This window comes from Triticum aestivum, chromosome 1B (assembly GCF_018294505.1).
Source record: "Triticum aestivum cultivar Chinese Spring chromosome 1B, IWGSC CS RefSeq v2.1, whole genome shotgun sequence".
Lineage (NCBI taxonomy): Eukaryota > Viridiplantae > Streptophyta > Magnoliopsida > Poales > Poaceae > Triticum > Triticum aestivum.
Genome location: NC_057795.1, coordinates 638,528,259 through 638,553,754, shown reverse-complemented (window position 1 = coordinate 638,553,754; position 25,496 = coordinate 638,528,259).

Here is a 25,496-nt window from a genome sequence, read left to right as displayed (position 1 = left end):
CTTTAACTTCAGGCACTGGAGCCTTGTTCTTCTCTTCAGCTGGAATGTTCCTGGTGCTTCTCTTTGGTGCAGACTTGGTGGCTTGAGCAGCAGCTTCGGGAGCAATCTTGGGCTTTGATGGAGCAGCCCCTGACTTGATTGCATCCCCCATAAGCTTTTGTGACTTGGGTGCGTGTGCAGCATCCTCTTCTTCCTCTTCATCCTCATTAGATGGATCTCTCATCATGGAGGGCTTGCCAATGACAATGGCAATGGTCTTCTTGACCCTCTCCTTCCTTTTCTTGCCTTCACTAGTCTCTTTGGGTTCAAGAGTGAACTCCATTGTTTCTTCTATGACAGCTGAGGGAGTCCTGGACTAGGGGGTGTCTGCATACCCGGACTATCATCATCGGCCGGACTCCAAGACTATGAAGATACAAGATTGAAGACTTCGTCCCGTGTCTGGATGGGACTTTCCTTGGCGTGGAAGGCAAGCTTGGCGATACGGATATGTAGATCTCCTACCATTGTAATCGACTCTGTGTAACCCTAGCCCTCTCCGGTGTCTATATAAACCGGAGGGTTTTAGTCCGTAGGACACACGACCATTACAACAATCATACCATAGGCTAGCTTCTAGGGTTTAGCCTCCTTGATCTCGTGGTAGATCCACTCCTGTACTACCCATATCATCAATATCAATCAAGCAGGAGTAGGGTTTTACCTCCATCGAGAGGGCCCGAACCTGGGTAAAAACATCGTGTCCCTTGTCTCCTGTTACCATCCGCCTAGACGCACAGTTCGGGAACCCCTACCCGAGATCCGCCGGTTTTGACACCAACATTGGTGCTTTCATTGAGAGTTCCTCTGTGTCGTCACCGATAGGCTTGATGGCTTCTTCAATCAAAAACAACGCCGTCCAGGGTGAGACTTTTCTCCCCGGACAGATCTTCGTGTTCGGCCGCTTTGCACTGCAGTCCAATTCACTTGGCCATCTGGAGCAGATTGAAAGGTACCCCCTGGCCATGAGGTCAGGTTTGGAAGCCTAAACTTCACGGCCGACATCCGCAAAGACTTGATCTTCGACAGATCCGAGCCACAGCCGAGCGCGCTGCGCTGTCACGATGGGCATGTGTGGGGACCCCGACTCATAAGTCGTGATCACCGAATGCACGTGTACAGTGATCCCAGAGATCAATGCTCACTGAACACACAGAAGCTGAATAACAAGAGTCTTACATCCATACATACCATATTACACAAGTAGGACCATTACGGTCGAGTCTTGAGTATAACATCGCAGCGGAAATCTTCGTCAATAACTTGGACCCATGCCATCTGCCTTAACCCTACAGGCATTCTGAATGGGAAGCGTCCTAGCTCGCATGTTCGTCACCGAAGTGTTCTTCATCACATCCTGTTCTTCCATGCCTGGTCAATTAAATAACCAGTGGCAAGCCAATGAGTACTTTGAATGTACTCGCAAGCAACCCATGTATTGGTTCAAGATACAACAATGCATGATATAGGTAAATTTTGCGGAAAGCTAGTTTTGAGTGCAATGACATGTTCAACATCTTGTAAGACATGCATCAAGAGGGTTCAAGTAACCATGATGACAGGTTACAGATATCAACATAAATAGAGTGGGCACCAACCCCTCTAACATGAATAGAGTGGGCACCAACCCATCTCAATCATGTCAAGTCCCTTGACTTGACCCAAGTCATTTTATCAACACACACACTTGGTTTGTAAACAAGTGGACGTAGCCCAAGAGCGGTTACCCAACTATCCTTGACCGTGGACACGGCTATTCGAATAGTTTTACACTCTGCAGAGGTTGCACACTGTACCCACAAGATCCGGGGAACTTCCGTGTCATCCACGACCCGCGGTACCTCAAGTACCCGGGGTAAGCACCCGATCACTACCTTTCCCTAGACGACACTAACATGGAGTCCACTCGATTGGTAGTAACCCCCGTGCTTAACATTTCACATCATAAAGTTGTGGAGCCTCGCTCCCATATTCATCACATACCACAAGCACGGGGTACCAACGGTGTGTCCGGTGCTGTAAAGACAGACATGGCCGCCCTACCTGGCACGACCCCGTCCCGAGAGAGAGCACCAACTCTCCCCCGTCACTAGTAATGCGGGCTCCAAGCTAGTATCGACCTAGGTAATCAATAATGCCCTTTCCCATATAAGGGTAGAGTGGTTGCGCATGTAAGGTTGGAATAACGGTCGCAACTTCGACCAATCCGTTTTCGAAAACAACACACACACTTGCCTCGGTACACCACTTCGTCATCAAGTGGTTACCCATCTCATCATCTCCCTCGGGCATAAGTGGCACCCGACGGGGTTTTCGAAAAGACTTTTGAGAATACCTTGTCTCTATCACCATGCATATTCCCGTCCCTTTTTGCGTAGCACTACTTTAGCATCCTACCTACTCCCACCGGCATAACCCTCATAAGAAGATAGGGTCATGCACAATGCAAGTATCAATGAGGAATTAACGGTGGCAAACCATCAACGTGGGTACCACCTCATCATGATTCCGATGCAACAATAATAAAGAGCTATATGGCATGCAATAAAAAGGGTTTCATAGACATGGTCAAAGGGCTGCTTGCCTGGTTCATCAGAGTCTTGAAATCTTCTGGTCCTTCTCCAAGTACTCCGTCTACTTCGTCAACTAACGTCGGAAACAATCATAATAAGCAACACAACAAGGCAAAAATAAAAGTGCTCTAAAAATGTGAGTTGGACTTTTATGGGATACCTCTGGTCATATGAGGGATGACCAAAGTGGTTTCATTGGAAGTGGATCAATGGATACTTCTAAACATTTTGATATGATGGAATCAAGGGGTTTTATGGGATTGCAGGAAGTGTACAGAAACATATTTTTGAAAAATGAGCAAAGGCACCCATTTAACAAAGGATGATTTTAGAAGCATCTAGGAATTGGTTTCACTGGATTTGGAGTTGAGATGATTTTCCTATGAATTTGCAAAGTTCACAAATATGCAGAAATGGCTCATTATTTTGTGGGGTACAGAAAGTATTAAGAAAAATGTTCATAAACTAATATATGAACTTAGAAGCATCTGGAAATTTGAATCATGGCATTTGGATCAAATTTGAGCCTTCTGTGATTTTCTAAAGTTTATGACAGAAGTGGAAATATGGGATTTGATAAATGTCTGTGAAGAAAAACTTAATGGAAAAATGTGCAAATTGCACCATGTGATAGATCAGGAATTTATGAACCTATAGAAATTAGAATCATCGAATTTGGAGTTAATTTGAATTGTCTATGAATTTTTGTAGTTGACTGGTAAAAGAAAAAGGGAATAAGGCTTTAACCTTATCCTGCGCATGGGGCGGCAGATAGACCGTGGGCCGGCCCAACGGCTTGGCGGCACGCGCGGAGGGGCCACGTCGGAGGCATACTCGTGGTAGGGCGCTTTCACCGCGGGGAAGCGGCAGGCGCAGAATCCGCCTTCACTTAAACCCCGCGGGCCCGGGCGCTGACTCGCTGACGTGCAGGGCCCGCCCGCACACCGCCGCGGTCGTCTTCAACCCCGAGCGGCTGGCGCGGCCGACGACTCCGGCGACGATTGCCGGCGACCCCGACCACCTCCCACGGCGCTCGGCCCACCGGAGTGCTCAGGGGACCTGGACGCATCCATCCGTGGGTGGCACCGTCGCCGAGGAGTGCCGGGTCTGGCAGGGCGTCAGCCGCAGCGGACGAGGAGGACGACGATGGCGGCACCGGTGCTACGGGGCATGGGTCTAGGGGAAGAAGAGGGGGAGAGTTTTTTTCGTGGCCAGGGGGTTTCTGAGTGGAGAAAGGAGGGGAGGAGGGGGCCTTGCTCGTGGTAATTTGAGCGGAGGCCGATGGCTCGGCTCCGGCCATGGGGAGGCGATGGAGCAGCCCCGGGGAGGAGAGAATGCTCCAGGAGATAGCTGGGGAGCATAGAGGGTGGATGGAGACGAGGGGGAGGCCCGGGGAGATCCTCATATGGCGGGGCGTTGGTGCACCGTGGGCGCCGTCCACGACCACGTCCGAGGCGATGACAAAGGCCGAATTGGCACAGACGGCCGTGTCCGGGGTGTTCGTGGGCGTGGACCAGGTCGGGTGGGAAGGGAAGAAGGAGTGGGGCGAGCTCCTATGGGTCCCGAGTGCGTGCGCGCATTGGCGGAGCTGGGCGGTGCTCGGGCACGCGTGAGCACGGGCAGGAGGGAGAGAGGAAGGAGGGGGACAGAGGCGTGGCGTGTCGCAGACGCCGAGGCACCTCGTCGGGCGTGCTGGGGAGGCCCAAGGTGGCCGGAGGCGGTTGGAAGGGGGTGGCTACAGTGCGGGGGCGCACTGTAGCGCGCTCTAGAGCGCGAGCTCTGCACGCCATGGCATAAAATATAGGCCATGGGCGTGTCCACTTTTGTCTAGGAGCACTGGGGGAGTGTAAACAAAGGGGAGGTGTCCTTGGATGCCCTGGTGAACCACTAGAATGAGAGGGAGGTGAGAAAGGAGAAGGATGCTGCTGTCCAGAGAAGGAAATGAGGGTTTTCACCCCCCAATAATTGAGCCATGGATTTGCCATTGCTACTGGAGGTGCAAGGGGACTCTGAGGGGCTGTGGTAAAAAGTTGAGGTCATGGAGAAGAGTGGAGGTGGTAAAAATGATGATTTTGGAAAAATGGCAGAAGGTGTTTGTTGTTGGTTTGGGCAAGAAAATTAATTCCACTTGTCATGAGAATTAACAGGATGGAATGGAACATGGAAGTAGGGTGTTCCACCAATTTTGAGATCATTTGGGCAAAGTAGCCAATGCAACTTTGGTAAACCCTAGAAATCAGCAGAAATGGCTTTACCAAGATTTAGTCATGCAAATCAATTCTCCTTGATGCATAACTTGGTTTGGTGGCCTCATTTGGTCATGTGATCATTCTCACAAAAGTTGGGGTCAAGGAGAAAAAGTTGGCAGAACAAACTTGTTCAAATTTGATTCTGGTCAGAGAGGGTTTTGGGGTACTTTGATCAAGTTACCTTGTTCTCCAACTTGTGCCATTTGGTCTAGATGAATTATTAGGCCATTTGAGCATGTTCACAAGGTTTGAGAACATTTGGACATGTTTGGAAATGTAAAGTTGCTCAAACTTCAAAATGGACAGAAATGGTTTTGAGGGGATTTCATGGGGTTATACTATTCTCCATGACATGATACTTGTCAAGATCATCCAACATGTCATACGTGACATGATAGAATTTTCTTGGAATTTTTGGAGAATATTTCCTTTGTAAATATTTCAAAAGCTTGAAATATCCAGAAAGGATTTTTGAGGGATTTGACCAATATTTTGAACATGGCCATGTGTTGAAACTCTTATATATGGACAATATATGTCCACTGAGTTTCCCTGATTTTTTTCAAATATTTTTAGAAGAATAAAATAATTTTTTCCTATTAAAGACCATTTCTGGCCTTAAGAGAAATGTTTTAAATAAAATAGGAAAATAACCTTTAAAATTATATTTTTGTGGTTTCTGGGTATCCTATATCTAATAGGAGTCAAATATATTTTTGGAAATATTTTTACTGCCCTTAATTAAGTACTTGCAGTGCAAACCTCAATTCAGGGGTTTTTGAAAAACTAATTTTAGAAAATACTTTTTGGCCAAATTAATTTTGTAATAAAATACTATATTGCTCTAGACACATGGCATGATCATTGGGAAAAGGTTTTGGATCAAGGAGATGAATTATAGGAGTTGGAGGATTTATTTGATTTTTAGAGCACTTGCAAACAGTAGACAAAAATCAAATCAAGCAAAGTCCAAAACTCTCAAAAGTTTTTGTCAAACCACATTTTAGCATGATTTATTGACTTAAGTGTTGTGGCATGAAAATCAGAGTGTGACAGCATGATTTAGCTCTGCCGCCGGACAGTGCCCTGGAGGCCGCACACGAGTCTGCTCTGACCCATAGTTCGGAGCAGATCGCGCAGATCGAGGACACGTGGCTGGACACCACCTCGGGAGCTGCAACTTCTACGGCGATGGTGCCGAATATTGACCTTGTCCCTTATAAAGCTCGTGACTCCGAGGTGCCGGACTCCTCGCCGGACTCCGAACCTCCTGCGCCCCTGCCAATCAAATCCGATTGGGCGCCGATCATGGAGTTCACCGCCGCGTACATCTTTAAGCACTCACCCTTTGGCGACATCCTAAATTCGCTAAAGCATCTCTAGCTATCAGGAGAGCCTTGGCCGGACTGCGGTCAGGATGGTTGGAATGTGGACGACGAAGAAATTCAAAGCCCACCCACCACCCACTTTGTAGCCACTGTCGACGATCTAACCGACATGCTAGACTACGACTCCGAAGACATCGACGGTATGGACGACGATGCCGGAGACGATCAAGAACCAGCGCCTACAGGGCACTGGAAGACCACCTTATCATACGACATATACATGGTGGACACCCCAAAGGATGGGGACGGCGAAGAAGCAGCAGAGGCAGATTCTTCTAAGAAACAGCCCAAGCGCCGACGTCTGCGGCGCCGCTCTAAATCCCGCCACAATAAGAATGGAGATTCCGGCACCGGGGATAATAACACCCCCGAGAGTGCCGAAGATAACCCCCTCCAGCAAGATTCAGCATAGGAGGACGGGGAAGCCAGCCCTCGAGAGAGAGAGCGGCAGACGAGGAGGATGAAAACTACATGCCTCCCTCCGGAGACGAGGCAAGCCTTAACGACGACGAATTCGTCGTGCCAGAGGATCCCGTCGAACAAGAGCATTTTAAACGCAGGCTTATCGCCACGGCAAATAGCCTAAAGAAAAAGCAGCAACAGCTTCAAGCTGATCAAGACCTGCTGCCCAACAGATGGACCGAGGTCCTCGCGGCCGAAGAGTATGAACTCGAACACCCCTCCAAGAGCTACCCAAAACGCAAGTTGCTCCCCCGACTAGAGGAGGAAGCATACAAACCTTCACCACCAGCGCACAATACGGCAGACCGACCACCCCGTGGTCGCGACAGAGAGGCATCTAGGCCCCCCATCAGGACCGTACCTCGGCACCGCTCAAAAAGTACGAAGACACGAGGGAATGCGCCGGACTTGCGGGACATATTGGAGGACAAGTCAAGACAATCCAGATCTATCTACGGATCACGTGGGCACCCCACGACCCACGACGACTACCGTCGCGCCGGATACAGCAACTCCGGCCGGGCCGAACACAGCAGACAATGCTCTCTTGAGCTACGTCGTGATATTGCTCAATATAGAGGCGCCGCACACCCACTATGCTTCACAGACGAAGTAATGGATCATCAAATCCCTAAGGGGTTTAAACCCGTGAACATTGAATCCTACGATGGCACAACAGACCCCGTGGTTTGGATCAAAGATTATCTCCTTCATATCCATATGGCCCGCGGCGACGATCTCCACGCCATCAAGTATCTCCCACTGAAGCTCAAAGGACCAGCTCGGCATTGGCTTAACAGCTTGCCCGCAGAGTCAATTGGGTGTTGGGAGGACCTGGAAGCCGCATTCCTCGACAACTTCCAGGGCACATATGTGCGACCACCAGACGCCAATGACCTAAGCCACATAATTCAGCAGCCAGGCGAATCGGCCAGACAGTTCTGGACACGGTTCTTAACAAAGAAAAATCAAATCTTCGACTGTCCGGGTGCAGAGGCCCTCGCAGCCTTCAAACATAACATCTGCGACGAGTGGCTGGCCCGGCACCTAGGACAGGAAAAGCCAAAATCCATGGCAGCCCTCACATCACTCATGACCCGCTTCTGCGCGGGAGAGGACAGCTGGCTAGCTCACGGCAACAACCTCAGCAAAAATGCTGGCAGTCCGGATTCTAAGGACCACAATGGAAGGTCGCATCGAAACAAAAACAAACGCCGCGTTAACGGCGATAACAATGAGGATACGGCAGTCAACGCCGGATTCAGAGGCTCTAAACCCGGTTAGCGGAAGAAGCCATTCAAAAGAACTACTCTGGGTCCGTCCAATTTGGACCGAATACTCGAGCGCTCTTGCCAGATACATGGCACACCCGAAAAGCCAGCTAATCACACCAACAGAGATTGTTGGGTATTCAAGCAGGCAGGCAAGTTAATTGCCGAAAACAAAGACAAGGGGCTGCACAGCGACGATGAGGAAGAGACTCGGTCGCCGAACAGTAGAGGACAGAAGGGTTTCCCCCCACAAGTGTGGACGGTAAACATGATATACGCAACCCATATACCCAAGAGGGAGCGGAAGCGTGCACTTAGGGACGTATATGCGATGGAGCCAGTCGCCCCGAAGTTCAATCCATGGTCCTCTTGCCCGATCACTTTCGATTGAAGAGACCACCCGACCAGTATCCGCCATGGCGGATTCGCCGCATTGGTTTTAGACCCAATCGTCGATGGATTTCACCTCACAAGAGTCCTGATGGACGGCGGCAACAGCCTGAACCTGCTTTATCAAGATAAAGTGCGCAAGATGGGCATAGACTCCTCAAGGATTAAACCTACAAAGACGACCTTTAAAGGCGTCATACCAGGTGTTGAGGCCAATTGTACAGGCTCAGTCACACTAGAAGTGGTCTTCGGATCCCCGGATAATTTCTGAAGTGAGGAGTTAATCTTCGACATAGTCCCGTTCCGCAGTGGCTATCACGCTCTGCTCGGACGAACCGCGTTTGCAAAATTCAACGCGGTACCGCATTATGCATACCTCAAGCTCAAGATGCCAGGCCCTCATGGAGTCATCACGGTCAACGGTAATACTGAACGCTCCCTCCGAACGGAGGAACACACAGCGGCTCTCGCAGCAGAAGTACAGAGCAGCCTTTTAAGGCAATTTTCGAGTCCGGCCGTTAAACGACCAGACATAGCCAAACGCACCCGGAGTAACATCAATCAAGACCACCTGGCACGTTCTGAGCCCGTGTAGCAATGCGGCCCCAACCCCAGCCCTTGCATGATTGCAAGACCTGCTCTTCGCGTACATCATTACGCTTTGAAGATACCATGGGCATAGGGGGAGGGGCACGACCTCGACAGGCCGAGAGTGCGGCTTAACCACACCAGGGGCTCCTAAGTGTGTCGCTCTTTTTATTTTCCTTTTTTTTTCTTTTTATCCACAGGACTCCGTTCACCAGAGACCCTGTCCGGCGGTGAACCTGCCGAACTCACGATGCAACAGCCAGGGAAGACAAAGGCTACGACGAACACTCAGGTGGTCTCCATTATGAGCATTAAATTTGTTAAATACACCATTCCGCAGCCTACCCCTGGAGGGAGACACTTCTAATAGTCCAACCCTTGCTTACCACACTATTTGTATCGTTCTACACTCATGGCAGAATCTCTTGAATAAACAATGCATCACTTTTTGTTTATAATTGCATTTCCTTTTTACATATATGTTTATTCTTGACATCTTGCACCCGTACATTTTGGTACAGCCGAATACACCAGGGGCTTATGTTTCCCGCATTATGGTGTGATAAGTCCGAACACTTTCACAAGTGCGGCACCCCGAACTTATAGCATTATATGCATCGGCTCCGAATCATGTCTTTGGTCAATAGTTGGGTTTGCCCGGCTCCCATGTTTTGGTACCTTACGTTCCGTTCCGTCGGCTAAGGTAGCACTGGGAGAACCACTGCGATTGCGCCCCGGTTGAGCTAGGCGAGCGCCTCAGTGGAGAAAGCTAAAAATAACTATCATGATAAGGCGAGAGCTGGTCGCTGTTCGAGAGGTCTTTTCGAGTCCCTAAAGACTTATGCCGCTTCGAGCGAGGAACCAGCTGTGTCCGGCCCAGGCGTGGATAGCGCCCCGAACTCGGTCTTCCGAATACTAGGGGCTTTATCGAAATTTAAAATTATAGAATTCTATGGCTAAGTGAGAGTGTTCAAGCATTATAAGTTCGGTTGCCTTGTTCGTTGTGTTGAGCGCCTCCCTAGATGGACCCAAAAATGGGAACAAGAGTGCTCAAGTTTATCCCGAACAACCCAGCACTCGTGGCATGGGGGCTGAAGCCGATGACTTGCCATCTCTCAGATTTAACAAACGGCCGCACAGAAGGTAATATTTTAAATTAATAAGCGTTGCTTAGCGCATATGAACAAAGTTTTCAGCGCACAGGATAACACATTGCGAGTTTACTCAATAATTACATGTTTGGGACACTCATCCGCAATCTTGCGGGCACCCTTCTGGACACTCTTATTGTACATCTCGGGCGTACGATACTCCTTGCCCGCTGGCGGCGCGTCCGTGATAAGCCTCTCCGCATCCAGCCTGCCCCAATGCACCTTTGCGCAGGCAAGGGCCTGATGGGCACCTTCAATGCAGTCGGAGTGCTTGATGACTTCCACCCAGGGGCACGCATCCACCAGCTGCCGCACGAGGCCGAAGTAGCTCCCAGGCATGGCCTCTCCAGGCCACAGCCGGACTATGAGGCCCTTCATGGCCTGCTCGGCTACCTTGTGGAGCTCGACCAGCTGCCTCAGCTGGTCGCTAGGGGGCACCGGATGTCCGGCCTCAGCGTACTGAGACCAGAAGACCTTCTCCGTTGAGCTCCCCTCCTCGACCCGGTAGAATGCGGCGGCATCGGACACGCTGCGAGGCAGATCTGCAAACGCCCATGGAGAGCTTCGAATTCGGGTAAGTATCAGGTAATTTACATTCACATGCTTGCTTTGCATGACAAATGCCTTACCCGCCGCTATTTTCTTCACCGCCTCAATCTCCTGGAGGGCCTTATGGGCCTCGGCTTTAGCGGCTTTGGCACTTTCAAGAGCCGAGGCAAGCTCGGACTCTCGAGTCTTCGAGTCGCACTCCAAACTCTCATGCTTTTCCATGAGAGCCTGGAGCTCTTGCCGTACCTCCGCCACCCGCGCCTCCTGCTTCTCTCGCTCTGCTCGTTCCGCGGCCGCGTTGCGTTCGGCCGCGGACACGACCTCCTTCAGGATCGCCACCTCGTTCGTGGCCCCTGCTGTGCCCATGTTATCCCTGTTATTTCTATTGCAACCAAAATCCTTTTCTGTAAGGTACAAATTTAAAAGTGGTGTTACTCACCTTCTTTGTCCTCGAGCTGCTTCTTCGCAAGGCCGAGCTCTTGCTCGGATCGCTCGAGGTCCTGCTTCAAAGCACCAACCTCCGCCGTCAGTGCGGCAGAGGTCAGCAGCGCAGCCTGCAAACCCATATTGACATAATTTTTAGCACTCCTGCGTATATCTTTTTAAGATCGTCAATCCGGTTTTTCTTTCCGAACACCGAACCGAGCATCAGGGGCTACTGTCTATGCGGTATTACATTACATATTTTAAACTTCTTACATCAAAGCCTGTTAGAAGGCTGCTGCAGGCCTCGGTCAGCCCGCTCTTGGCGAGCTGAACTTTCTGAATCACCGCACTCATGATAGTGCGGTGTTCTTCCTCGATGGAAGCGCTATTGAGCGCCTCCAACAAGTTGTCCGGCGCCTCCGGTTGGACGGAGGCTGCCGGCATCACGGTCTTGCCCTTCTTACGAAGGGGCCACCTGCCGGACTCCGGAACCACTGCGGGTTCTGGCATGGAGTCCGGCGCAAAGTCCGGGAGGCTGCCTTGTGGCACCTCCGGAGCCTCCTCCTGATGGGTCCCTTCCTGGGATCCCACCTCGGCGTCGCGAGGGGTGGAGGTAGTCGGAATGGAATCTACATCCGACGGAGCCAATGACCCACTTGATGAAGCGGGAAGATCATCATCGGCCGGACTACAGGTAGTGTGCGGCATTAGAAGGAAACTATGTGATGCAAGAGAGAAATTATAAATCATTCAGGAATCCGGATACTTACGATCTTGCCGGAGGCCTGGCCCTTGAGGGCCACTCTTCGTCGGCAACGTTGGCGTTGGCGGAGCTATCCGGGGGAAGGGTCCTTCCCCTCTTGGACCCTTCGGCCTCCCCCATTGGGGAAGCCTTCCTCTTCCTCTCTCCCCCCCTCCGGGAGAGAGTCCTCTTTCTCCTCCTCGTCTTCGGGGGAGGAGTCCGCCTCGGAGCCATCGGACGATGAGTCCGATATCACCTGGCGCCGGGAACTTCTTCGAGTTCCCGTGGCCTTCTTCTTGGCCTTCTTCTCCAGCACCACATAAAGTGCCGGGACTAGCAGCCCCGTTAAACGGGCGTCCGTTGGGTCTTCGGGAAGGGGAGCCGGACAGTCTACCTGTCCGGACATCCTCTGCCACTCCTGTCAAAGGCATTGGGAGTTTTAAATCCCACAAAGAGTCAAATTATGAAAGAAAATAAGTGTCCCGTAGAGGATAACAAAGCTTACCTCGCCGGCCGGGCGCTTGGTGCTGAATCTGCGGTCTTCCGTCGCGGATGCGGGGGCTTCTCCGCCCTTGAACAGCACCCTCCAGGCAGCTTCGTATGTAGTGTCGAAGAGCCTGCTCAGGGTCCGGTGTTGTGCCGGATCGAACTCCCACAAATTGAAGGCCCACTGTTGGCAGGGGAGAATCCGGCGGACGAGCATGACCTAGATCACATTGACAAGCCTAAGCTTATTGTTCACCAACGTCTGGAGACAGGACTGGAGTCCTGTCAGCTCCTCCAACCTGCCCCATAGCAAGCCCTTCTCTTTCCAGGAGGTGAGCTGCATGGGGATACCAGATCTGAACTCAGGGGCCGCCGCCCATTTAGGGTCACGCGGCTCGGTGATGTAGAACCACCCCGATTGCCATCCCTTGATGGACTCCACGAAGGCCCCTTCGAGCCAGGTGACGTTGCGTATTTTGCCCACCATGGAGCCTCCGCACTCCACTTGGACGCCCTTCACTACCTTCGGCTTGACATTGAAGGTCTTTAGCCACAAGCCGAAGTGGGGCCGGATGCAGAGGAAGGCCTCGCACACGACGATAAACGCCGAGATGTTGAGGATGAAGTTTGGCGCCAGATTGTGGAAGTCCAGGCCTTAGTAGAACATGAGCCCCCGGACGAAGGGATGAAGTGGGAAGCCCAGTCCGCGGAGGAAGTGGGGAAGGAATGCGACCCTCTCATGGGGCCTGGGAGTGGGGACGAGCTGCCCCTTGTCGGGCAGCCGGTGCGCGATGTCGCTGGAAAGGTATCCGGTGCGCGATGTCGCTGGAAAGGTATCCGGTGCCGCGAAGCTTTTCGATGTGCTCCTCCGTGAAGGAGGAGGCCAACCACTTGCCTCCCGCTCTGGACATGGCTGGAGAAGGTCGTGGCGAGATGTGCGGACTTGGGCGTTGGAGCTCGAGTGCGCGGAGATGGATAAGCAAAGGAGGAAGAAGGCGTAGGTAAAAGGTGGATCCTTATCCCCTTATATATAGGCGGACGAAGACTATGCGTCCCCACCGGCCTGGTAAAACTCGCTTATCTCCCAAGCGCCACCATCAATGGCGCGGTTGGGTTACCCACGTCCGTATTGATGGGAATCCCAGAATAAGGGGAACACGATCTCTGCTTCGACAAGACGTGCCAAGGAAACCGCTTCGCTAAACGCGCTGAGGTGGTATGATAAAAAACGATTCAAGTAAAGGCTTGGTAGTGGTATGACGTCAACCACAAAATACGTCAGCAGATTGAACTTGTGTACATATTATTCTCTCTACGGTGGAATGTGGAATTTATTTTGTAGAGCGGGACACTATCCTCACGTTCACAATCTTCTATGAATTATTCGGAGGAGGAACCCACCTTGCAATGCCGAACAATATGCGCGCCGGACTCATCGTCATTGAAGCCTGGTTCAGGGGCTACTGAGGGAGTCCTGGACTAGGGGGTGCCCGGATAGCCGGACTATCATCATCGGCCGGACTCCAAGACTATGAAGATACAAGATTGAAGACTTTCGTCCCGTGTCGGGATGGGACTTTCCTTGGCGTGGAAGGCAAGCTTGGCGATACGGATATGTAGATCTCCTACCATTGTAACCGACTCTGTGTAACCCTAGCCCTCTCCGGTGTCTATATAAACCAGAGGGTTTTAGTCCGTAGGACAGACAACCATTACAACAATCATACCATAGGCTAGCTTCTAGGGTTTAGCCTCCTTGATCTCGTGGTAGATCCACTCTTGTACTACCCATATCATCAATATCAATCAAGCAGGAGTAGGGTTTTACCTCCATCGAGAGGGCCCGAACCTGGGTAAAAACATCGTGTCCCTTGTCTCCTATTACCATCCGCCTAGACGCACAGTTCGGGAACCCCTACCCGAGATCCGCCGGTTTTGACACCGACAACAGCTTTCCTTGGCTTGGATGTTGGCACTCTCTTAGCAGGTGCCTTCTTATGCATACCAGGCTTTGTTGCAGCAGCTGTACCATATTCCTTCTTCAGCACTTTCTTCTTTGAACTGGCTTCGTCCTAAGCAGCCACATAGTCCTCATCCTCAGAATCTGAGGTTCTCTTCTTCCTTGATCTGGTGGCCGCTTTGGGCAAGTTACTTGGTGTGCTCCTGCTGCCCTCATCATAGCTGCTTGAGGGACTAGTGCCCTCACTCATTTGCACTTGCTCCTCAGATCTGTTCTGGCTATCACTCTGGTCAGACATCTCGGCAAGCAAACTGACAGCAAACCCTGTGAATAGATATAGAAGAGGTAGAATAGATGAGCATCACAAAGTGCAGAGTTTTTGCAAAATAAATGAGTCAAAAACTTAGTTTTAGTTCTCCACAGAAAGCATTTCCGAGCTACCGATTTGTTAAACTCGGTGACACCGAAGCAACTTTTGGAACCTAAACTAGTGAACTCGGTCAGACCGAGTCATAGTTCGGTGGCTCCGAGATTGCTAGGGATTCACACAGAGTTGAACTCGGTCACACCGATTTGCAATTTTCGGTTAGACCGAAAAGCGCATGTGCAATGGCCTAAGCCAAATCGGTGAGACCGATTTCTACAACTCGGTCGGTCTGAGATGAGTTCGGTGGAAACCTAACCCTAAATTTTCGAATCAAACCTAACCTAAAGGATGTTTTCTCTGGATATAGATTGTTTTCATACGTGGTAGTGATCACGACAAAGCAATGTGCTAGGAATCAGAGTAAGGAAATAGCACAACGATCGAACTCATACCCTAGTCCGGCGGGAGTTCGCTATGGCGACAACGGCGGAGCTGAATTCTGTTGATAGCGATGGTAACCAGCGGCGGGAGGTCGCTGGCAGCGAGGAGGCGATCCGGAGACCCGAGGAGGCAGAGCAGGATATGCGCGGGCTGAGGGCTTTTGAAGAAATTACCAAAATCTCACCCGTGGATATACATATCCCGACCCTGTTGGTGTGATCGAGTGGAACAACTCGGTGGCACCGAGATGTAGAATCGCAAGCAGTTACTGCAACACGGTGTGACCGAAAAGTTCTAATCGGTTGCACCGAGATGGAAAACCTAGATCAACCTAGTGAACTCGGTGTGACCGAAGTGGATGACTCGGTCATACCAAAATGCACAAAGAGTGGTTTGAATCTGACTTGATCAAACTTTGTGCTGTAGCATGAATAGAGTTTGAGACGAGAAAAGCATAGATAGATAGAGAGAGTTCTTAGGCATTCTTGTCCATCCATTTGGCAAAAGAGAAAAAGCCAAACAATCAAAGCAACAAATGGATGTCCTCGAATGAGTAAAATATGCAATCAACATGCTCACACAATAAAATGGCAAATGAAATAGGTGACAAGGCATGCACAAACACTCTAGCATCTATCAAGCAATTAGCGATGACTAGGTCATCTATATATGAGTATATTGACTTAGGAGTCAAATGAGAACATTTGATCATAGGTCATACTCATCGGTTAAGCACAAGTGGGGTTACCACTTTTACATAAAGCATCGTTGTGTTCACACCATTAGAGTTGCTTTAGCTCAATTCTTAGAGTAAAGCTCCCCCAATTTGTGATATCCCCCCTAAGAGGGATGAACTAACCTTGGGTTTTTTCGAAGATGACTTCATGTAGGCGTTGAAGATGTGGACGCACAATGTTGATGTAGATCATTCGGAGCAATCCATTGGAGTGAGTTGCACTTTCAATACCTACACGGGTTAGTCCCACAAGGAACAAACAAGGATATCCATAGACATGGAGTGATGTACACACAAGATGATGTCCATGAAAGCATTAGGTTACCTTGTCCCTTGTCTTACCAACAAGAGGGTTTGTGACTCCATGAACTAGTGCAAGATCGGGAAGTTGTTTGCACTTGTCCTCGCCAAAATGATATGAGTGAAGTATGTTGGCGGAGTCACCCTCAAGAAATCTCTAGTTCTTCTTCTTCGGGATCCACATCATCTTGATGGGAATCCTTGGGGTTGTAGTCGTACTTGACGTAGTAGAACTTGAGGTAGTCTTGGCAACCCATTTGACCAAGGCCTTAGGAGGTTCTTCAAATGCATCAATCTCCTCTTGTAGCTTGTCCTTGCCTTTTTGCTGGTGGTCTTGTGGTGGAGGATCATCTTGAGCCTATGTACCATGGAGGGATCATACTTTCCTTGTTGAGGAACCAACTTTGTCTTGGGGTATTGATCTTCTTCCTACTCAACTCCATTGGCATTGAACTTTCGTTCAAAACCAACACCTTGATTCTTCCGGTGTCTTCCTTGCTTGCGTACAATTTCCTCAAATTGCTTACTCCCGGCAAGGCTCTTGTAAACACCTTTCTCTATAATTCCCTTCAATAAGCCATTTTCTTGCTCAAGTGTAACTTGGCTAAGAGAATCATTAGTGGAATCAAGAGAACTAGTAGAAGCAACATCATTGGATTTATCATGATTATTGTTACTACTAGAGGAAGAATCTTTCTTACTCTTGTTGCTAGATTTAACTTGTGGTATGTAAGTAGACAATAGTAAACGCTTGGCAATGTACGAAGAACCTTTCTTGCGAAGATCATCATTGGTAGCTTTTATGAACCCATGCTCTTGCTCAAGGTTGAGCTTTTCAAAGCGTAGCTTTTCACGAGTCTTTAAAGTTCTCGATGATCTTCCAAGGTAGTTTCATGAGCTAACTTAAGAGTGTTTAGTTATTTAGTTAGACGCTCAATCTCCTTCTTATCATCATCATTCGTTTTATCTTGATTATCATGATTAATAGCAAGTTCATCATAGTTTTCATCACTAGAGTTTTCAACAAGTAAATCATCATCACCTAGCAAATCATCTTCATCACTATTGAAATCAACATACTCGGGTGTGATACCTTTGGGCCTTTATCCATGAAGCTTCTTCCAGTTCCTTCATTTGGTGAATCAAATATGTCGTAGGAGTTGGTTGACACAAGTGCTAGACTGGCAACACCTTCATCTTGAGTATATTCGGAGTCGGAGTGATAACTTCTCTCGGAGTGATGGTCGGAGTCGGAGCCGGATACCCATTCACCAACATGAGCATGATGTCTTCGTTTTGTGTAGCTCTTTGATGATTTGTCCTTCCTTTCCAAGTCCTTGCTTCTGCGAGAGATTCTTCATTCATAACGATCATCTCTACTCCTTCTCTCTCTAGGTGGTGATTCTTCTCTTCTACTTCTTATTTTGGGAGAATCTTCTCTTCTTTTGTAGGGGGCCTTACACTCATTGGAGTAGTGTCCGAGTCTTCCACAATTGTAGCAATTTCGTTCACAACTCGAAGATCTTTTGTCATTGTAGGACCTTGACTTGGAACTTCTTTCCTTGCTTCTACTCTTGTAGAACTTGTTGAAATTCTTCACCATTAGGCTCAATTACTCATTGAAGGTTTGTTTCTCACTTGAAGATGTGGGAGCATCACATGAGGCTTTGTAAGCACCACTTGACTTGTTGTGAAGCTCTTCCTTATCCTTGAGTGACATCTCATGAGCAACAATTCTTCCGATGACTTCTGTAGGCTTGAGATCTTTGTAATTGGGCATCATTTGGATCAATGTGCACACGGTATCATATTTTCCATCCAAGGCTCTTAGGATCTTCTTGATGATGAATCTATCGGTCATCTCATAACTTCCTAAGCCGGCAATCTCATTTGTGATGAGAGCAAGCCTAGAGTACATTTCAGCGACACCTTCACCATCCTTCATTTTGAACTTGTCAAGTTGACTTTGAAGAACATCCAATTTGGATTCCTTGACGGAGTCGGTACCTTCATGCATATCAATCAAAGTATCCCAAATTTCCTTTGCATTCTCAAGACGGTTGATTTTGTTGAATTCTTCGGGGCACAATCCGTTGAGGAGCATATCACAAGCTTGAGCGTTGTATTACAACATCTTCAACTCTTCCGCGGTAACTTCACGGTTTGGTTCTCTCCCATCAAATAATTCACCTTGCAAGCCAATACACACAATAGCCCAAACGGCGGTTTTATGTCCAAAAATATGCATTTTCATCTTATGCTTCCAACTAGCAAAATTAGTACCATCAAAGTAAGGACCTCTCCAGTGGTAATTTCCCTCGCTAGACGCCATACTCTCCTAGGTTGTGAAACCAAGGCTATGATCACCAAAAGCTATGGAAATCAACGCAAATGGAGACCAAAGCTCTGATACCACTTGTAGGATCGAAAGTATGTCTAGAGGGGGGTGATTAGACTAATTGACCAAATAAAATCTAGCCTTATCCCAATTTTAAGTCTTGGCAGATTTTAACAACTTAGCACAAGTCAAGCAATCAACCTACACATGCAAGTCTAAGAGTATAGCAGCGTAATGTAAAACATTGCACATGAAGGTAGAGGGAGGAGTTTGGAGGGAGCAAATGTAATGTAGACACGGAGATTTTTGGCGTGGTTCCGATAGGTGGTGCTATCGTACATCCACATTGATGGAGACTTCAACCCACGGTAACGGTTGCGCGAGTCCATGGAGGGCTCCATCCACGAAGTGTCCACGAAGAAGCAACCTTGTCTATTCCACCATGGCCATCGCCCACGAAGGACTTGCCTCACTAGGATAGATCTTCACGAAGTAGGCGATCTCCTTGACCGTACAAACTCCTTGGTTCAACTCCACAATCTTGACGGAGGCTCCCAAGTGACACCTAACCAATCTAGGAGACACCACTCTCCAAAAGGTAATAGATGGTGTGTTGATGATGAACTCCTTGCTCTTGTGCTTCAAATGATAGTCTCCCAACACTCAACTCTCTCTCACAGATTTGGATTTGGTGAATAGATTATTTGAGTGGGAAGGAACTTTGGGAAGGCTAGAGATCAAAATTTATGTGGTTGGAATGGAATATCTTGGTCTCAACACATGAGTGGGTGGTTCTCTCTCAGAAAATGTATGCTGGAAGTGTAGGCATGTTCTGAAGGCTCTCCACACGAGTGAAGAGTGGGTGGAGGGTTATATATATCCTCCACACAAAATATAACTGAGGGAGTCCTGGACTAGGGGGTGTCCGGATAGCCGGACTATCATCATCGGCCGGACTCTAAGACTATGAAGATACAAGATTGATGACTTCGTCCCGTGTCCGGATGGGACTTTCCTTGGTGTGGAAGGCAAGCATGGCGATACGGATATGTAGATCTCCTACCATTGTAACCGACTTTGTGTAACCCTAGCCCTCTTCGTTGTCTATATAAACCGGAGGGTTTTAGTCCGTAGGACACACAACCATTACAACAATCATACCATAGGCTAGCTTCTAGGGTTTAGCCTCCTTGATCTTGTGGTAGATCCACTCTTGTACTACCCATATCATCAATATCAATCAAGCAGGAGTAGGGTTTTACCTCCATCGAGAGGGCCCGAACCTGGGTAAAAACATCGTGTCCCTTGTCTCCTGTTACCATCCGCCTAGACGCACAGTTCGGGAACCCCTACCCGAGATCCGCCGGTTTTGACACCGACATTGGTGCTTTCATTGAGAGTTCCTCTGTGTCGTCACCGATAGGCTTGATGGCTTCTTCAATCAACAACAATGCCGTCCAGGGTGAGACTTTTCTCCCCGGACAGATCTTCGTGTTTGGCGGCTTTGCACTGCGGGCCAATTTACTTGGCCATCTGGAGCAGATCGAAAGCTACCCCCTGGCCATCAGGTCAGGTTTGGAAGCCTAAACTTCACGGCCGACATCCGCCGCCAGACAGTGCCCTAGAGGCCGCACACGAGTCTGCTCTGACCCATAGTTCGGAGCAGATCACGCAGATGGAGGACAGGTGGCTGGACACCGCCTCGGGAGCTGCAACTTCTACGGCAATGGAGCCGAATATTGACCTTGTCCCTTATAAAGCTCGTGACTCCGAGGTGCCGGACTCCTCGCCGGACTCCGAACCTCCTGCGCCCCTGCCAATCAAATCCGATTGGGCGCCAATCATGGAGTTCACCGCCGCGGACATCTTTCAGCACTCACCCTTTGGGACATCCTAAATTCGCTAAAGCATCTCTCGCTATTAGGAGAGCCCTGGCCGGACTGCGGTCAGGATGGTTGGGATGCGGACGACGAAGAAATTCAAAGCCCACCCACCACCCACTTTGTAGCCACTGTCGACGATCTAACTGACATGCTAGACTACGACTCCGAAGACATCGACGGTATGGACGACGATGCCGGAGACGATCAAGAACCAGCGCCTACAGGACACTGGAAGACCACCTCGTCATACGACATATACATGGTGGACACCCCAAAGGATGGAGACGACGAAGAAGCAGCGGAGGCAAATTCTTCTAAGAACCAGCCCAAGCGCCGAGGTCAGCGGCGCCGCTCTAAATCCCACCACAATAAGAATGGAGATTCCGGCACCGGGGATAATAACACCCCCGAGAGTGCCGAAGACAACCCCCTCCAGCAAGATTTAGCACAGGAGGACGGGGAAGCCAGCCCTCAAGAGAGAGCGGCCGACGAGGAGGATGAAAACTACATGCCTCCCTCCGGAGACGAGGCAAGCCTTAACGACGACGAATTCGTCGTGCCAGAGGATCCCGTCAAACAAGAGCATTTTAAACGCAGGCTTATCGCCACGGCAAATAGCCTAAAGAAAAAGCAGCAACAACTTCAAGCTGATCAAGACCTGCTGGCCGACAGATGGACCGAGGTACTCGCGGTCGAAGAGTATGAACTCGAACGCCCCTCCAAGAGCTACCCAAAACGCAAGTTGCTCCCCCGACTAGAGGAGGAAGCATACAAACCTTCATCACCAGCGCACAATACGGCAGACCAACCACCCCGTGGTCGCGACAGAGAGGCATCTAGGCCCCCCATCAGGACCGTACCTCGGCACCGCTCTAAAAGTACGAAGACACGAGGGAATGCGCCGGACTTGCGGGACATATTGGAGGACAAGGCAAGACAATCCAGATCTATCTACGGATCACGTGGGCGCCCCACGACCCACGACGACTACCTTCGCGCCGTATACAGCAACTCCGGCCGGGCCGAACACAGCAGACAACGCTCTCTTGAGCTACGTCGTGATATTGCTCAATATAGAGGCGCCGCACACCCACTATGCTTCACAGACGAAGTAATGGATCATCAAATCCCTGAGGGGTTTAAACCCGTGAACATTGAATCCTATGATGGCATAACAGACCCCGCAGTTTGGATCGAAGATTATCTCCTTCATATCCATATGGCCCGCGGCGACGATCTCCACGCCATCAAGTATCTCCCACTAAAGCTCAAAGGACCAGCTCGGCATTGGCTTAACAGCTTGCCTGCAGAGTCAATTGGGTGTTGGGAGGACCTGGAAGCCACATTCCTCGACAACTTCCAGGGCACATATGTGCGACCACCAGACGCCGATGACCTAAGCCACATAATTCAGCAGCCAGACGAATCGGCCAGACAGTTCTGGACACGGTTCTTAACAAAGAAAAATCAAATCGTCGACTCTCCGGATGCAGAGGCCCTCGCAGCCTTCAAACATAACACCCGCGACGAGTGGCTGGCTTGGCACCTAGGACAGGAAAAGCCGAAATCCATGGCAGCCCTCACATCACTCATGACCCGCTTCTGCGCGGGAGAGGACAGCTGGCTAGCTCGCAGCAACAACCTCAGCAAAAATGCTGGCAGTCCGGATTCTAAGGACCACAATGGCAGGTCACGTCGAAACAAAAACAAACGCCGCGTTAACGGCGATAACAATGAGGATACGACAGTCAACGCCTGACTCAGAGTCTCTAAACCCGGTCAGCGGAAGAAGCCAATCAAAGAACTACTCCGGGTCCGTCCAATTTGGACCGAATACTCGACCGCTCTTGCCAGATACATGGCACCCCCAAAAAGCCAGCTAATCACACCAACAGAGATTGTTGGGTATTCAAGCAGGCAGGCAAGTTAATTGCCAAAAACAATGACAAGGGGCTGCACAGCGACGACGAGGAAGAGACTCGGTCGCCGAACAGTAGAGGACAGAAGGGTTTCCCCCCACAAGTGCGGACGGTAAACATGATATACGCAACCCATATACCCAAGAGGGAGCGGAAGCGTGCACTCAGGGACGTATATGCGATGGAGCTAGTCGCTCCGAAGTTCAATCCATGGTCCTCTTGCCCGATCACTTTCGATCGAAGAGACCACCCGACTAGTATCCGCCATGGCGGATTCGCCGCATTGGTTTTAGACCTAATCGTCAATGGATTTCACCTCACTAGAGTCCTGATGGACGGCGGCAGCAGCCTGAACCTACTTTATCAGGATACAGTGCGCAAGATGGGCATAGACTCCTCAAGGATTAAACCTACAAAGACAACCTTTAAAGGCGTCATACCAGGTGTTGAGGCCAATTGTACAGGCTCAGTCACACTGGAAGTGGTCTTCGGATCCCCGGATAATTTCCGAAGCGAGGAGTTAATCTTTGACATAGCCCCGTTCCGCAGTGGCTATCATGCTCTGCTCGGACGAACCGCGTTTGCAAAATTCAACGCGGTACCGCATTATGCATACCTCAAGCTCAAGATGCCAGGCCCTCGTGGAGTCATCACGGTCAACAGAAATACTGAACGCTCCCTCCGAACGGAGGAACACACAGCGGCTCTCGCGGCAGAAGTACAGAGCAGCCTTTTAAGGCAATTTTCGAGTCCGGCCGTTAAACGACCAGACATAGCCAAACGCGCCCGGAGTAACATCAATCAAGAGCACCTGGCACATTCCGAGCCCGTGTAGCAATGCGGCCCCAACCCCATCCCTTGCATGATTGCAAGACCAGCTCTTCGTGTACATCATTACGCTTTGAAGATACCATGGGCATAGGGGGAGGGGCACGACCTCGACAGGCCCAGAGTGCGGCTCAACCACACCAGGGGCTCCTAAGTGTGTCGCTCTTTTTATTTTCCTTTTTTTCTTTTTATCCATAGGACTCCGTTCACTAGAGACCCTGTCCGGCGGTGAACCTGCCGAACTCATGATGCAACAGCCAGGGAAGACAAAGGCTACGACGAACACCTAGGTGGTCTCCATTATGAGCATTAAATTTGTTAAATACACCATTCCGCAGCCTACCCCTGGAGGGAGACACTTCTAATAGACCAACCCTTGCTTACCGCACTATTTGTATCGTTCTGCACTCATGGCAGAATCTCTTGAATAAACAATGCATCACTTTTTGTTTATAATTGCATTTCCTTTTTACAAATATGTTTATTCTTGACATCTTGCACCCGTACATTTTGGTACGGCCGAATACACCAGGGGCTTATGTTTCCCGCATTATGGTGTGATAAGTCCGAACACTTTCACAAGTGCGGCACCCCGAACATATAGCATTATATGCATCAGCTCCGAATCATGTCTTGGGTCAATAGTTGGGTTTGCCCGGCTCCCATGTTTTGGTACCTTACGTTCCGTTCCGTCAGCTAAGGTAGCACTGGGAGAACCACTGCGATTGCGCCCCGGTTGAGCTGGGTGAGCGCCTCAGTGGAGAAAGCTAAAACTGACTGTCATGATAAGGCGACAGCTGGTCACTATTCGAGAGGTCTTTTCGAGTCCCTAAAGACTTATGCCGCTTCGAGCGAGGAACCGGCTGGGTCCGGCCCAGGCGTGGATAGCGCCCCGAACTCGGTCTTCCGAATACTAGGGGCTTCGCCGAAATTTAAAATTATAGAATTCTATGGCTAAGTGAGAGTGTTCAAGCATTATAAGTCCGGTTGCCTTGTTCGTTGTGTTGAGCGCCTCCCTAGATGGACCCAAAAATGGGAACAAGAGTGCTCAAGTTTATCCCGAACACCCCAGCACTCGTGGCATGGGGGCTGAAGCCGACGACTTGCCATATCTCAGATTTAATAAACGGCTGCACAGAAGGTAATATTTTAAATTAATAAGTGTTACTTAGCGCATATGAACAAAGTTTTCAGCGCACAGGATAACACATTGCGAGTTTACTCAATAATTACATCTTTGGGACACTCATCCGCAATCTTGCGGGCACCCTTTAGGACACTCTTATAGTACATCTCGGGCGTGCGATACTCCTTGCCCGCTGGCGGCGCGTCCGTGATAAGCCTCTCCGCATCCAGCCTGCCCCAATGCACCTTTGCACGGGCAAGGGCCCGACGGGCACCATCAATGCACGTGGAGCGCTTGATGACTTCCACCCAGGGGCACGCATCCACTAGCCGCCGCACGAGGCCGAAGTAGCTCCAAGGCAGGGCTTCTCCAGGCCATAGCCGGACTATGAGGCCCTTCATGGCCTGCTCGGCTACCTTGTGGAGCTCGACCAGCTGCTTCTGCTGGTCGCTAGGGGGCACCGGATGTCCGGCCTCAGCGTACTGAGTCCAGAAGACCTTCTCCGTTGAGCTCCCCTCCTCGGCCCAGTAGAATGCAACGGCATCGGACACGCTGCAAGGCAGATCTGCAAACACCCCTGGAGAGCTTCGAATTCGGGTAAGTAACAGGTAATTTACATTCACATGCTTGCTTTGCATGAAAAATGCCTTACCCGCCGCTATTTTCTTCACCGCCTCAATCTCCTGGAGGGCCTTATTGGCCTCGGCCTTAGCGGCTTTGGCACTTTCAAGAGCCGAGGCAAGCTCGGACTGTCGAGTCTTCGAGTCGCGCTCCAAACTCTCATGCTTTTCCATGAGAGCCTGGAGCTCTTGCTGTACCTCTGCCACCCGCGCCTCCTGCTTCTCTCGCTCTGCTCGTTCCGCGGCCGCGTTGCGCTCGGCCGTGGACACGGCCTCCTTTAGGGTCACCACCTCGTTTGTGGCCCCTGCAGTACCCACGTTATCCCTGTTATTTCTAGTGCAACCAAAATCCTTTTCTATAAGGTACAAATTTAAAAGTGGTGTTACTCACCTTCTTTGTCCTCGAGCTGCTTCTTCGCAAGGCCGAGCTCTTGCTCGGACCGCTCGAGGTCCTGCTTCAAAGCACCGACCTCCGCAGTCAGTGCGGCAGAGGTCAGCAGCGCAGCCTGCAAACCCATATTGACATAATTTTTAGCACTCCTACGTATATCTTTTTTAAGATCCTCAATCTGGTTTTTCTTTCCGAACACCGAACCGAGCATCAGGGGCTACTGTCTATGCGGTATTACATTACATATTTTAAACTTCTTACCTCAAAGCCTGT